This window comes from Acanthaster planci, linkage group LG15 (genome assembly GCF_054643075.1).
Source record: "Acanthaster planci isolate LZ-2023a linkage group LG15, COTS_SCS, whole genome shotgun sequence".
NCBI classification, from domain to species: Eukaryota; Metazoa; Echinodermata; class Asteroidea; order Valvatida; family Acanthasteridae; genus Acanthaster; species Acanthaster planci.
The window spans coordinates 10094640-10109877 of record NC_141791.1 but is presented as its reverse complement, the minus strand read 5'-3'; the positions used below and the strand labels follow the sequence as shown (position 1 = coordinate 10109877).

At 38.0% G+C, this 15238-nt stretch overlaps 1 long non-coding RNA gene across 1 annotated transcript; it reads right to left on the bottom strand.

Moving 5' to 3' along the window:
* Positions 1-3384: 3384 nt before the first annotated feature.
* LOC110983325 (uncharacterized) lies at positions 3385-8389 on the bottom strand. The gene is made up of 3 exons (XR_015427772.1): positions 6342-8389; positions 4860-5672; positions 3385-4178 (listed from the first exon to the last, which is right to left on the bottom strand). It is a non-coding gene; the product is annotated as an uncharacterized LOC110983325 (long non-coding RNA).
* Positions 8390-15238: the final 6849 nt, after the last annotated feature.

Genomic DNA, 15238 nt, shown 5'->3' with positions numbered 1-15238 from the left:
TGTCTTTGTTCGGTCGATCCACCATGCCTGACTCTCATTTTAGCAATAGAACTAGAAGATGTACATGTATTCGTTTTTGCAGTTGCGCCAAACTCCAATTGAAAGAAGAAATAATATCCTGACATCGGTTAAGTAACGTGTATATGAAAAAATACCATTTTGGTTACATAAATAAATTAACAAAATAGACTTTTGTTGGGGTAGCTTGTTTTTCTCGATAACTTTGTTACTCTAGACGTAACCTTACTCGTTAACAGCCTGACTTTAGGTCTACAGCGTATGTAATATTTCTGTCTGTCCCTGCACGATATCCCACAGAACGGAATTTAAATAATAGATTATTTACAATGTTTGATTCCTTAATAGCTTTCATAAGAGACGAACTGATTCAACATTATTTTGAGGGCGGGTATACCTATGATGAAATCTGCTGTATACTCCAAATTAGACATGACTTTATTTGTAGGTTGGCTCACAGAAGTCTTTTAAACAGTAACGTTACTTGTTAGCCCCATAAATAATGCTGATGTGCTGGACAACCTGTTCTCATTGGTCTACCCACCATGGCATACACACCCACAAGAACCAACACGTCATATTTTCTGAAACTTAAACCAAGTGGTAATTGCCCCCTAACAATACATTTAATAAACAGTTTGTTATCCACAGCACGTCTAATATTTCTGGATTTCAAGGTGAAATTGAGAGGACAAGATGGAATATCTGTATCGGTTGGCAGTTTTCTTCCTGGAATTTGCTGAAAACAAGTCGGCATATTTTTACATTATGCAAATTAGAATAACACTGTGGATAAGTTGGCAGGAACATTTTTGCTGAAAATGTTTTTCCCAAAAAAACACTTGGTTGAATTCTCAAAGAGGCGATATTTTCTTGTCAAGGGGCAGGGGTAGTCTAGCATTATTGGAATTAATTATGTGACGAGTATATGCTTTGCAGGTGGGATTTGTACTTGCCTTATTCGGAAAAGATCTTTAGAAGTGAATGGAATCATCACATTGTCATTTGTTAAACCCTGGCTTTTGCAGGTCCTATGCAACCCATTTGATGGGCGATGCACGACTGGCGACGCACGACGGACGACGCACGACGGGCGACGCACGACGGACGAAGCACGACGCACGACGGGCGACGCACAACGGAAAATGGCATGTTTGGAACTGGTAAATGGCAGAATTGGGACACAACAAAAAGCAAAATGCGACGGACGACGGGCGACGGCAGATATGGAATTCCATACCCAATAGACCTTTTCACTAATAAATTCATAATTATACACACATGCGCACAAAGGCCCCTAAGCGGCAAGAGGTGTGAGCGGGCCATTGAAAATATACAGGGGTGCGACTTCGATGACCATTTTCTCTCAGGTTTTCTGACTTTGTTCATTTTTCTTCTCCAGAAAATCCAATTAAATTGTTTTTGCTATTAGTTTCTCATTTAAGTGGAATTTTTAGTGCTCTGTAAAAAGACTTTATAATCGTAATTTTTCCTGTGCGCACGAGATTGCCGTTTCATAGTATGGCCTCTTTCCATCATAAGTAGCATAAATTATATTGTTAGTGTTCCTGCAGCCAACCTGTGCATTTGCAAAAACACGTACCGATGTTCAATGTACATGTATACTGTACATACATGTACATAGTTTACCTTTGAACTTGGTCATAGGTTGGAGTACATATACTACTGAAAGAAACGATATCCAGTTGTTCGTGTTTGGGGTGTACAAAACAAAGTGCAGATTGCAAAGAAAAAGGGATGAGGTTGTTCAGACTTCTCAAGTGCAGAAAGCTGCGAATCGAATGGGTACCATACTGGTACATGTACGTGTACATTGAATATCAGTGCGTGTTTTTACAAATGCAGAAGAGAGTATACGTGGTGACCGAGTACGCTCATACCCCAAAATTTCGAATTCAAAAGAATTTTTTTTGTTGTATTTTTTTTTACACGCTCTGTATAGCCGACACATTGCCCGTGCCAAAGCATCGCCATTGGCGCCCCCCCCCAAAAAAAATTAAACAACGCTGCACTAACAGAAAGTGATAACCTTGCCGTCACAGGTCGTGTACATGTACATGTACATGAACAATGTAGCCCATGACTGTGCAAGGCCCCTCCCAGCGCCGGGCCCTGTTCTGGCGCTGGGCGACGATCGAATTCGAACCCACCATGCGGCTCTGCCGTGGATCTGCCCTAGCGCCTCCACTGGTCGTCCGGCACCGACGCTACAGTACTAGGGCTTTATTCGTCTCGCCGCTGCAACGTGTTTGTGTTGATGCATTGTCATTGGCCTGACAAGAACTGAAATATTCAGCACCAAAATTGTCAGGGCTTGTTGTACACGTTAAACCGCTATTAGCTACTGGTCCGTATATGATAGTGATGGGGACCAGTCCACGACGCAACTTATTTTATCTTACTGCCGACAATTTTATCGCGCAGTTACGTTTCATTGCACGTTTATTTCGAGAAGAATTTCGATATTTTCGAATTCACCCATACTGCCGTTTGTATTTGCATACAGTGTTGTATTCGAGTCCATCACAAGTCCCAGCTGCAAGTCCCTTTAAACCCATCAAAAGTCGATCACAAGTCATTCAATCTTAAAGCTATTCAAACGAACTGTTCATCCTAGCTACTTATAGCTGGCCCTGTTAAGGGACTTGTGACTGGACTTATGAAAGACTTGTGATGGACTCAAATACAACATTCTTTACGTTTCGTGTGTAGTTAGGCCCCTATATTTGTCGTTTCTCTTCATACTTTTCTCATTCTTATTTGACTGTTGTATTTATACACTTCGTTTGTATTTACTTATATATTTTTCGTCCATGATTATATTTTTCGTTTTATGATATTTTGTATGCATATATATATTTCTTGGTTTTATTTATGACTTTGGTCTTTTTTGTCCCAATGGCCGTCCGTAGCTGAGTGTAGAAGTTGAAGTTGCAATTTTTATGTTAACGGTTTTGGTAATCCACGGTTTATAGTACCGTAGTCGAAAGTGAACGGTCACCGAAGGACGCTGGCAATTGGTCAATAAACGTCGCGTGAATTACCGGAACTTTGAATTTTACATTTAACAATTGTTGCCAGTAGTGTAAGGGTCCATGGTGTTTTGTACACCCAAGGGGGGGGGGCAATTGGCACTCGAGGAGAAGCCAAGGGTGTCATTTCTTCCCAAGGGTGTACAAAACCCATGGTCCCCATAACAGCAGGCAACAACTGTTTTGTTATACCATTATAATAGATTAAACCGGAACGGTCTTATGTGTACTATATATGCATATTTATTGCAAGTTAAATTAAAACACTTTGACAAATTGAAACACTTAAACAGCAAATTAGATGTTAAATTATTAGAAAAATTTTGATTGTGACGTCCTTTGTGGACTTTTTTGGGGGGAATCTGGAATTTATAACCAATTGATTTACTACAAAAACCTGGAATTCATAAAGAACTGATTTGATATTATATTCTTGTCGATATTCTGGTCACTGTGCTACTCAACATTTCTCTGACCAAAGAGCACTCAATGTTCGTTCTTTAAGTAACTTCCCAAAGCTCTTTTGTTCTGCGTGCGTACACGTGTCCGTGCACGCACCATCTGTAGAATGAGATGTCTCCGCTGAGTGTGACATGCGGATATCGCCCTGTCATGTTATCGTTCTGGCAATCTGGGTCAATAAACGGACAGTATCCAAGACAGAGGTGTGACAATAAGACTTGAAACGATTGTTACCGGTGTACAATACTCTACATGGTACAGTAAAGAACAAAAAATGGATGTCTTTGATTTTGTTTTCTCACCGGGCAAGCTCATAATAGCACATTTTGTTGCTATTATGAGCTTACCCGGTGAGAAAACAAATCAAAGACATTCGTAGGCCCCAAATGCAATGAATTAATAGATGGCCGGTACTCGGTTGATGCCTTATTAATGCGCAGACAGATTTGACATTGACTCTATTAAATTATAAATTCGGTGACAGGGCGTGGACGACAAAAGCCAGTGAACTGTCACGAGCTTATCGAACTTATTAAATGTATTTAAGATATTTTAGCATTAAAAGAGGGATCATTGGTACTAACTGAATAAAACCAATGATGATAAAAGCTGCTTGGTAACTACCGGTGATGTCGTAAATTAGACCTGAAAATGAAAACAGAAAAAAAAATAGAAATGATGAACTAGAGGGGCAATGCGTAAGTTCGTCCTGTTCTGATATGGCATGCTTATCCAAATGACAAGTCCCTGAAACGACAATTTTGAGGTCATTCGGTTCTATCACTATACGGACAATTCACAAAAGTGCGCCTCCAAGAGTTTGCCACGCGTTGACCAATCACCGTGCGTGAAAATTGTCGGCCCTCTCCAAACGCGCATTGGGGCGACAGATTTCGCGCACTGTGATTGGTCAACGCATTGCAAACTCTTGGTGGCGTACTTCTGTGAAACGCCCGTATTACAATTCAATTTTCCAGTAATTTTCATGATTAATTTGTCTGAACCAAGTAGGGATTTTTTATTTTCTATTATTTATATGGCGCAAGAAAATGCAGAACGGCAACTTGGTGATATTTAATCTGATACGTTAAATCACGATTATTAATGGAAGTCACGGTGGAAATTTACGTGCATTGCGATCTATCAAGTGACACAATAGTGTCTGTTATAATGGTCGATAATTAATACATAATTATGTAAGACGTATGGTGCTGAGAAATAAAACGTTATAGAATACGGATGTCATCTCCACTGACTCAAAATATTCACAGGAAATGGCATCACATTGTGCAATTAAAAATGGTGTCACTAGATTAGTTATCTTACCAGGAAGAAATCCAATGATTATCCTAAGTGTAGCAGTTTTAATACCAAACCAGCCATAAGCGCCAGCCAGTAGATTCACACCAAGAAGCTCTTTGGTACAAACGTCCAACATGCAAGTCAGCGCAGCGTCGAAGAACAGAATCAATATGGATGAGACCATCAGTGTCCAGTATGACGCTAACCAGGCAGATGCAAAGTACGATGCTGAACAGATGTTAACCGATATAACTACGGATATCCAAGGAGAAATTATTCCCCGATCTATGAGAAACCCTTGGATAACTCTTGCTGCCAGACTGAAAATACCAGCAATTGCAACAATAGTTGCCGCTTCCCCGATGGAAATCCCTTTCGATTGAGCTTGCGATACAAAATATATAATCCACATATCATAACATATGAGTGTACTGCATACCATGGCTGCCATTGACCAGTAACGGAAATCACAAAGCAATGACACCTGTAAAATTTTGAAAACGTTCTTCCAAAATGTTCCACATGACCATTTCTGATTCTCTGTATGTGTTGCTAACAATCCGTTTTCTGGAAGCTGTTGATAGTTCGCTATTTCAGGTATTTCAGCTCTCAATATAAGAGCGCCACATACGGCGAGGTGCATGGAAATTCCTCCTATCAATAGCATGGTTCCCCTCCATCCGTAGCTACTAAGAAAAAGTTGGATGAGAGGCGGAAAAACAATCATTCCTATCGAGCCTCCAGTGTATGAAATTCCTGTTGCCGTTGCGAGGTTTTTACCGAAACAGCGGCCGACTGTATCTTTTACAACAACAGCTGAAAGTCCTGATGATATACCTAAATAAATCATAAAATACGTTGATTGTAAATTCATTTGTTCCAATAGTTTGTTGTCAAGTACTATACAAAATAATCTAGAAACTGGAATATAAACTCCCTTGGTTTTAGACTGACAACCTTGTTCTCCCAACTGACATATGTCAAGTTTACTTTCATGCTGAACAGGGCACTAACCCTATTAACGTATGGTCCCAGATCACACCCGGGCATGCCGAATATTAGATGTCTGAATCTTCGTCAAAATACCAACAGTTCACAGTGGATGATGACACTGCACTGGAAAAACAAAGTTTTAATTCGTGCACCTGTTTAAACGCATAGTCTTAAAATCATAGTTTTTCACGTTCAAAAAGTTATTGTATTATTTTTTTTCAATTGTTGAGTTTTCACTTACAGATATTTTTCTTTTTACCGTTCTGAAGACAACCTTTATATGTCAGATGATGTTTCTGATGCCAGATTGGGCCCACCATTGTGTTTTAAGGTTATACGAGCGTGCATGCTATACCAATTTCCTCTTGAAAACAGAAGAATGTTGCTACCAGACTAATCTCCTTCAGTGTCATAAAGTAACTTGTGGAAAGGTGCTTCATTATTAAAGTGTTCAATTTTCACGAAACACAAAGTGTTTGTGTTTCATAAACACAAGCACTTCTGCTTTCTTACCAGCAAACAGTATCAACGTTATAGCTAGCTGCGTTGCAGTCGTCACAAAAGAAGCAGCTATCAATGCAAGGCCAAACACTCCACCACAAGCCATAATGATGACACCGGTGCCGAATTGCTTACTCAAAAACCCCGCCAAAGGACCTGTGAAACAAAACAAAAGCCCAAACCTAAAAACAAATAATTTTGCACTTGTCAGCTAATCCCTGAACCAAAATGCCTCTAAGTGACAATTCATGTAATATTCCTTGGTACCAACCACTTCCATACCAAGTTTACTTACTTGTAACTTACTCATCTTTGTATTTAGTCCGCGGACAAACATTAGTCTGACAGTGATCAGTTAGGAACGTATGTGGCAAAAATGCTGAAAATGTTTCTGGAGACATTGCATTGTTATCACATAATTGCGTCTTCATTTCAAGATCTGACAAAAATTTTACCTGAGTGTTTTCTAATTATTTATTGATGATTAAAACAGTGCTTTCTTTGCTTGAATTAAAAAAAATCTTTGGACGTTGGTCTACATACCCGAGACTCCTCCGACAGCATCTACCAGAGAAATAATCCAGCCAATTATCCAGGTTTCAGTAGCAAACTGATCACGCAGTATCGGCAACATCATTCCGATACCTTTAACTAGTCCTACCCGAATGAATGTCCTCGTCCACATCGCCAATACGGCAAGATTTCCAACCCAGCCCCCATCACAACGATCATGCTTTGTTTCGCTCATTTCAATTTTCCTCTTAGCTTTCGATCAGAGAGCACTTTAAGTTGCCAACCATACAGCCTCGCTACCAGGTACATGTACTAGAATGCATCTGTCACTATGACATGACAACGACGCTGTCGTAAAAATTGGTACACATTTATAGGCGAATCAAGCAACGTTATTACTGGCGGCAGAAAGAACTGTGATAAAAATGATTTGGATTTTGGTTATTTTTAGCTGCTTCGGCTGCACTGCTGAAGCAGCAATTGTTTTTGTTCTAGTTCGCGATGGTGAAGTATAGGTCACTTTTCAAGAGACAGAAATGGAACCCCTCAAAATGGCTTTCTATTTCTGCAGCTCAACAATAAACAGACAGTCACAGACGGTCGGCAGCGGTCTTTTATGAAAACAGTGGGATTAAGAGGGCGAACAATTCGTGGTTGCGCAGTACCCAGTTATACAGGTCAATGCACCTGGTGGGAGGATAGGGGTAAGGGTGATTTTTACAAAGTCAAAACGCGACCCGCGTCAGAAGACCATATTTTTGGGTGTAAAGAACTTCTCCAAAGTTCTCAAGTTGCTGTTAAAAGGATTAAGAGAAAAATGCTTTAGGTCATGAAATCTGATTTTAAAAAATGAAACATCCCACGGAATAGTGATGTTATAATTAAGAAAAAATCCCATGTTTAACAATAACTGGTTTGTCGGTGTTTTTTGTTTCAGTAATCCTTCTGCCACATCACTTTGGCAATGAGTGATTGCCCTCAAACTTGGCACATACTTGGACCACCACCCAAGGATGGTCCTAGAAGATACTCGTCGTGATGACATCATCACTTGTCACGTGACAAACCCACAAAGTTGAATGATTTTCGGACTTGTATCTCTGGAACCATTTATACCAGTGGGTTGAAATTTTGCACAGAAACAAATCCAAAATGTGTTATATGTGAAAATTTGAGTTACGTCCTGATGAAGTCACCATCTGATTTTTGGACGATTTTTAATTTTTTGTCATTTTGACATTCTTTTTAACATATCTCCTGAACAAACCTTTTTTCAAAACTTTTTTTGCTAGACCTTCAGCAGGTCTGTTAGCTGTCCAGTTGTTGGAAAATCTTGTGACGTCATAATGACGTCGCCATAATGTACGATTTCTAATACTACATATTAACCAACGTCTGATCGTTATGAAATTCACTCAGTGCGTTAAGTCAATCCCTAATATCATTTCTGAAGTGACGTCATCATGACCTCATTCATTGATTTTTTATTAGTTTTTCACGATTTATGTATATGAATTTGCATGTATACTTCTATTGACTTCCTTTCGTAATTTCTGGAATTTAATCAAGTCAATTACTTTCGAATTCCGCAGAAAAATGTAAATTTCAATTCACCAGTTTCATATATGTGCACATTAGCACGATTTGTATTTAATAGCTAAGTATGAAGTAATAGCGCTATTTACAATTACGGCTGTCTGATATGATTTTGTGTACACGGTAACCTTTGCCCTCAATTTGGTGCACACTACAAATGTATGTGCGGCCGGTACCAGGGCACAGGTGAGCTGAGGAAAAATGCCGTGTCGCGCAGTTCGTGCTCGTTCCTGCATCTGCAGTACGAGCATCGGACTCGGGCACATGTTGAAGGTTTCACACTTTGATTCAGGGAAGCCAGCATAGTCACATTTTTTAAAATTAATATCATTTTAAAAATTCATGTACAGAAACCTTGACCTCAGTAAAAGTCAACATGACTTTATTTAAACATATGTGTACTATTGTGTACAACAGCAACATGTTATGGTGCGTGTCCTCAAGTAACCGTAATGCTAATAACTGCTAAAAAGACATGTATGCTCTATTTAAAATCTGCTTGTGAATTTAATCCTGTTTTGTTGATAATCAGTGTAGTCCATGTTATGTTATGCTCATAATTAATGAATTGCCGCCTGTTTTACCTGGAAGCTACATCAAGTGCAATTAGCACTCAGCCAAGTTTTTTAAGTTTAAAAATGTTAAAAAAAACCGGGGCACTCCTAATTCAATGCTTACAGGCATGTTTGTCTGATGTAAGCTTTTGAGCTTGTTTTATTTATTTTAATATTGATTGGTTTTGTCAAAACTTTGAATTTTTTACGAAAATAAACTAAAGGGTTTAAGAACCTACCCATATTCTAAGTTTGTGATTGTGTGAGTTTTCAGAGTACACTGTACCTCAGTCTCGTCGTCGGAGAGAAATTAGATGTGGTGGGGTGATGCAAAAATAAGTTTCACTTGAATCGCAACGTGGCCTTTAGTGTGGATCAATGTCAGATGGGTGACAGGAGGATTTTGTGTCCAAAATGCCCCTTGGCTCTGCAACATCTGAATTACTTGAAATAGGTGTGTCTTCAGCCACTTTGGTTCTCTTATAGAGAAACATTGTTAGGGCATAAATTGTTGGCCTACATGGGACTAATTACTAGATATCCCACGACATACATGTACGCTTGCCAACAAAGGAGATGTGACTTACCCTGCCGATAACTTTCTACGCACAATGCCTTGTCCTATTCTTAGCATTAACTTCCTCGGCCCATTTGTAATCCAATTGAAATGACTGAGCTGAAGATCAAAATTTGAACCTCTTGACCCTCTTGATCAGCCTGGCACTTACGTGCATGTCCAGATCTTATCGTAAGGGCGCTATAAGTGGTTTGTAGAGAGTACTGTTCTGATCTGAACAAATCTTTTCTTTCAAATTTCTCACCGAACAATTTATTTAAGATCACATGACGTGCCTGAATAGTTGAATTTTTACAGCCCAACTTTTCAATATCAAGTCCAACGGAGCTAACAACTGTGTAAATCGTAGAGCTATAGCTCTATGGTATGAGTGAAAATAGGGCTGTTACGTTTGAAAAAAATGATGACATCATGATCATGTCACCACCTAATTTGATTTTCACTCCCTTTTACATTCTTTACAATGTAACTCTTCAGAAAAAAAGTCGTTTTTCAAGGCCCTCAAAAAATGACAATTGAATTGATGTGATGATGACATCATCAATTGATAAGTCACGTGATATCATTTGGTGCATTACACCCTTTAACACCCTTTATCTCAGGAAATACATGTCAGATTGGGTTGACACTTCGCGCATACCGTTGACAGAAACGGAAGTGTTACAGTCCAAAATTGGTATCGTGGATAATAACGTCTTCGGGTGATAGGCCACGTGACATTAAATGTATGTCCTTCAAAGAACTGTATCTTCTTTACTTTACACGAACGATTGTGTTCCAACTTTGCAGATAGCTAGAAAGGAAAGGGATATACGCAAACATTTACATCATGTGATGACGTCATCAGTTGACAAGTCACGTGACATTACAGGTGCACCTTTAAAGCAACATATGCTCCAGAGTACACGCCCTAGGCTATACTGAAATTGAATTTTCCAAATGTAGCTAGAAAGGGACGTGCAAGTACACGTACATGTATTATACACCATATTTAACATGAAGTATTGTTGACGTCATTAAGTATAAAGTCACCTGACAAAGGTCAAGATGACACAGATTTTACAGTTTTAAACGATTTTTCTTCTCGGAATTAAACATACCTGTATAATTTTCTTTTTGCAATTTATTACCATCCATAAATTGTATACATTTATGCAACATCTGGCTTCTCATCTACCTACAAACTTTTTGCCCTCATCAAGCAGGGTGTTTTGTGCTTCATAACCTGAAGAAATGGGGCAAGAATTTCAAATTATCGGCCTTATACCTGGAAACATGGCCGATAGATAGAAAGCGATTCTCTCTTGCTCAAACCGGGTTATACCTTTGAGTTTGAAAACAGACCAAATCAAGCCGAGGCAGAGGCGATATGATGTACATGTACATCAGAGACTCATTATCTTGTGTTTTACGCCCCGATCTGGCAATACCTGCACAGTCGTATGAATCCTTATTTATTGAGGTTAAAGCAAATACCAGAAATATTATTATTGGTGTGGTCTACACAGAGCCCCGGTCAATGTCTTAAGACCTTCATTGACGATTTTGAACAAGTTCTGGCTAAAATTGGATCAGAGTCAATAAGGTAGTGTCTGATAAATTTGTTTAATAATGATACTCGCACTGGTACTGATGATGCACTAAACCTCTTTCATACATATCTTTTCCCACTGTTGATTAACCCTCCGGAATAACTGAAATTCTGCAACGCTGATTGGCAATATCTTTACGAATAACACTGAATCAGTATCTACCTATACCGTATTGTAAAACTTCAGTGACAACCTCCCGGTCATTCCTGTCGGGACGCCGCTTTAACTAAACAAAGATCTAGTTCTTTATGGAAGAGAAACGCATCAGCCCGAAATATTGCTGCTTTCAAAGATAAATTATAACAAGTTGACTGGGATTCTGTAATTACAAGTGAGGGAGTTAACATGCAATTCTCACAGCTCATATCTAAGTAACGTCATCTTATTGATAAATGCATGCCTTAAATTTAAAAAAAAAGGAAATAATAAAACTACCTCAAAATCCTTGGTTTACCAAAAGCCTGTTAAAATCTGTAAGAGAGAAAAATACATTGTATAAAATGTATCATAATGATCCTTCAGATATAAATAAATTCAAATATAACAGATAAAAAAGTAAATTAACTTCTGTAATTTGAGCATCAAAGAAAATATTCTATTCCACGTCGTTCGAGCAAGAGAAAACCACCATTAAAATACCTGGACTATCAATGAACTTCTAAACAAAAAGCCTAGAAATACCAAGCCCTATCAAACTATCAAGATTACCAATTGTGACATCAATGACTCTAAATTGATCGCTGAACATTTTAATCAATATTTTGTAAATGTTGGTAAAGATTTAGCTTCCAACGCACGTTTCTGACCCGATGAATTACATCAAAGGAAATTTTCACGATTCCCTATTTTTTATTACAATTACACAGGAAGAACTCCTTAATTGTATTAGAAATCTTCCAAATAAGAAGAGTACGGGGCACGATGAAATCGATAACCTTCTAGTCAAAAATATTGCCCCGTTTATTGTTCGACGCTTACTGATATATTTAATCTCTCCTTACTTTCTGGTGAAATTCCGGACCAAGTTAAAATTGATAAAGATATTCCAGTCGTCAAAAATGGTTATCGTTCCCAGGTCACTAATTATCGTCCCATATCTGTTTTGCCTTGTTCACAAAACTGCTATGAAGATTAGTTGCAACCCGTCTTGAAAAGTTCGTTGGCAAATATAACATACTTGCACAGTCTCAGTATAGATTCAGGGCTAAATATTCGACTCAACTTGCCTAGATTGATTTAGCTGATAAAGTTACAACTATTTTAAACAAACGCGAACATACAATTGGTGTTTTCCTAGATCTGTTGAAGGCATTCGATACTATCGACTACGCATATTCTAATCTCATTAAACTACATGTATATGGTGTCAGAGGTGCACTGGAATGGCGAGACTATCTAAAAAATAGGAAACAATATGTAATCTCGCAAAATAAAAGGTCCAATGACAAATTAATCACCTGTGGTGTACCTCAAGGCTCAATTTTAGGGCCTGTTTTGTTTCTTACTTTTACTAATGATATATGGAACTCGACTCAACTTCTCAAATTTATATAATTTGCAGACGATACGAATATATTCTGCAGTAGTAAAAAGTTTAATGAGGTCGTTTCTGAATGGTTCTTGAGTAACAGGTTGTCACTGAATTTTAAGAACACTCACTCAATGGTTTTTACGAACCGAAACATTGACAACACATTACGATTCGTTTCAAAGATAATCTTATTGAAAATGTAAATTCCTGTAAATTTTTAGGTGTCATTATTGATAATAAGTTAACATGGAAACTTCATTGCCTGAAAGTTCTAGATGAAATCTAGAAATCTAGATGTTCTCAGGAAACTCAGTCCATTTCTCCTTTCTCTTTCGATTTATAATACCTTATCTTTGGACTCAACAATACGGTAATCTTGCTTAGGCAAAAACTTATAACACCATCCTTGACAAATTTGTTTGTGTTTCAAAGATGGATTTGCGCCGAGGAGATGTAAATTAATTTTGGATTTTTGCCCTGCCCAGTGTGTATTTTTAACACTGTATACTCAGTGTATGCCCCCGAAGGCTTGTGAAAAACTACAAGAGTATAAATAATGTCAAATTGCAATCAGAGTAGTAAACTAAGAACTAGGATTGTTATTCTCTATTAATTTATTGAAAAAAGACCTTCATAAACATGTAATTAATGTTTGACCCTATTCAGGGGCAGATTCAGGGGCAGACCCAGTACAAGCTTCGGTTTTTTGTCTGACCTCCTCCATACTTTTATGAATGTAGTTTTGAGAACTCCTGAGTTATCTAACTTATAATTGGTATGAAAATAAACCTGAAACCTGAAATAGCTCACAAAATACATAAATGCTATTGGTTCTGAATCCGAAGCAGCTTGTAGTTGTGCACAACCATATTCCTCTAGGGTTTTTTCTGGGTAATGTACAGGTGTAGGTTTAATGTTTCTGGATTTAATACATTAATAATACTTCATTTTTGTTTCGGCACTGTTTTCTCATAAAAATAGTAAAAAATGTAACCATCTGTTTCCAAATGCCTGCATGCTTTTATCAACTGAACAATAAACAGCACCGGTACGTATTAGGCTTAGAGGTGTATATGGTGTACATGTACCAGTGAGAGGTCACGTTTAAATGCCATACGCGGTTAGTGTTGTTTAGCAATGCATCCTCAGAACTCACCCTGGTGACATTTTAGGATACACCTCTCTATCACTGTAAACTAAGATTAGTCATTTGACAATTTAAATTAGTCAGACAGGCCAATTACCAACATTTACTCGTCAAAGATAAGTCATATATTAGTCAAATTTGACCAAAATCAGTCACTGGTTACTAAATATTAGTCCTGTCTCGTTGTAAGAAGTCATCGAGACCCGACTTACCGGTACATTAGTCATTTTAGCACAAAATGACCAACTTTTGTTTACAGTGCAAGGTCAAACCTCCGTTGCTTCAGACTTGTTTTGCGCAAAGCGTGTTCATCTCGCCCTGGGCGAGTTAGGCTATAGGATTCGCACAACTGCTGCTACTCGAGTTTTCAAATTCGGGGTGACTTCATCAAGCCCATCAGCAGCCACCTTACTTTGTAGAACTAAGAAAAACAATCCTGTGCTCTTCACTGCTGAATGTACATAATCGTAGAAATTAAAAAAACAAATTTACAAATCCTGGAATGTACATGCACGGTGAGTCCCAGCCCTACGTTTTAACGCACTTCGATCATCGTATATAATAATTGTACTACTGACCTTCAATTACACATCATCATAAACTGATAAGGCTGCATTAAAAAAATGGTTAAATTAGAATTATGAAAAACAATGCTGTGCTCTTCACTGCTGAATGTACATTATCGTAGAAATTTAAAAAACAAATTTACAAATCCTGGAATGTACATGCACGGTGAGTTCCAGCCCTACGTTTTAACGCACTTCGATCATCGTATATAATAATTTTACTACTGACCTTCAATTACACATCATCATAAACTGATAAGGCTGCATTAAAAAAGTTGTTACATTAGAATTATGAAAAACAATGCTGTGCTCTTCACTGCTGAATGTACATTATCGTAGAAATTAAAAAAACAAATTTACAAATCCTGGAATGTACATGCACGGTGAGTCCCAGCCCTACGTTTTAAAGCACTTCGATCATCGTATATAATAATTTTACTACTGACCTTCAATTACACATCATCATAAACTGATAAGGCTGCATTAAAAAAATGGTTAAATTAGAATTCTGAAAAACAATGCTGTGCTCTTCACTGCTGAATGTACATTATCGTAGAAATTTAAAAAACAAATTTACAAATCCTGGAATGTTCATGCACGGTGAGTCCTAGCCCTGCGTTTTAAAGCACTTCGATCATCGTATATTATAATTGTACAACTGACCTTCAATTACACATCATCATAAACTGATAAGGCTGCATTAAAAAAAATGTTAAGCATCCCAAAAGTTAGGTTGAGCGGAAGGCTTTGATTTTCATCATAACACCACTAACCTGGCATGAAACAATCGATCGTTTTCAGTTTCTTGACTTGAAAATAACATACAGTTTAGT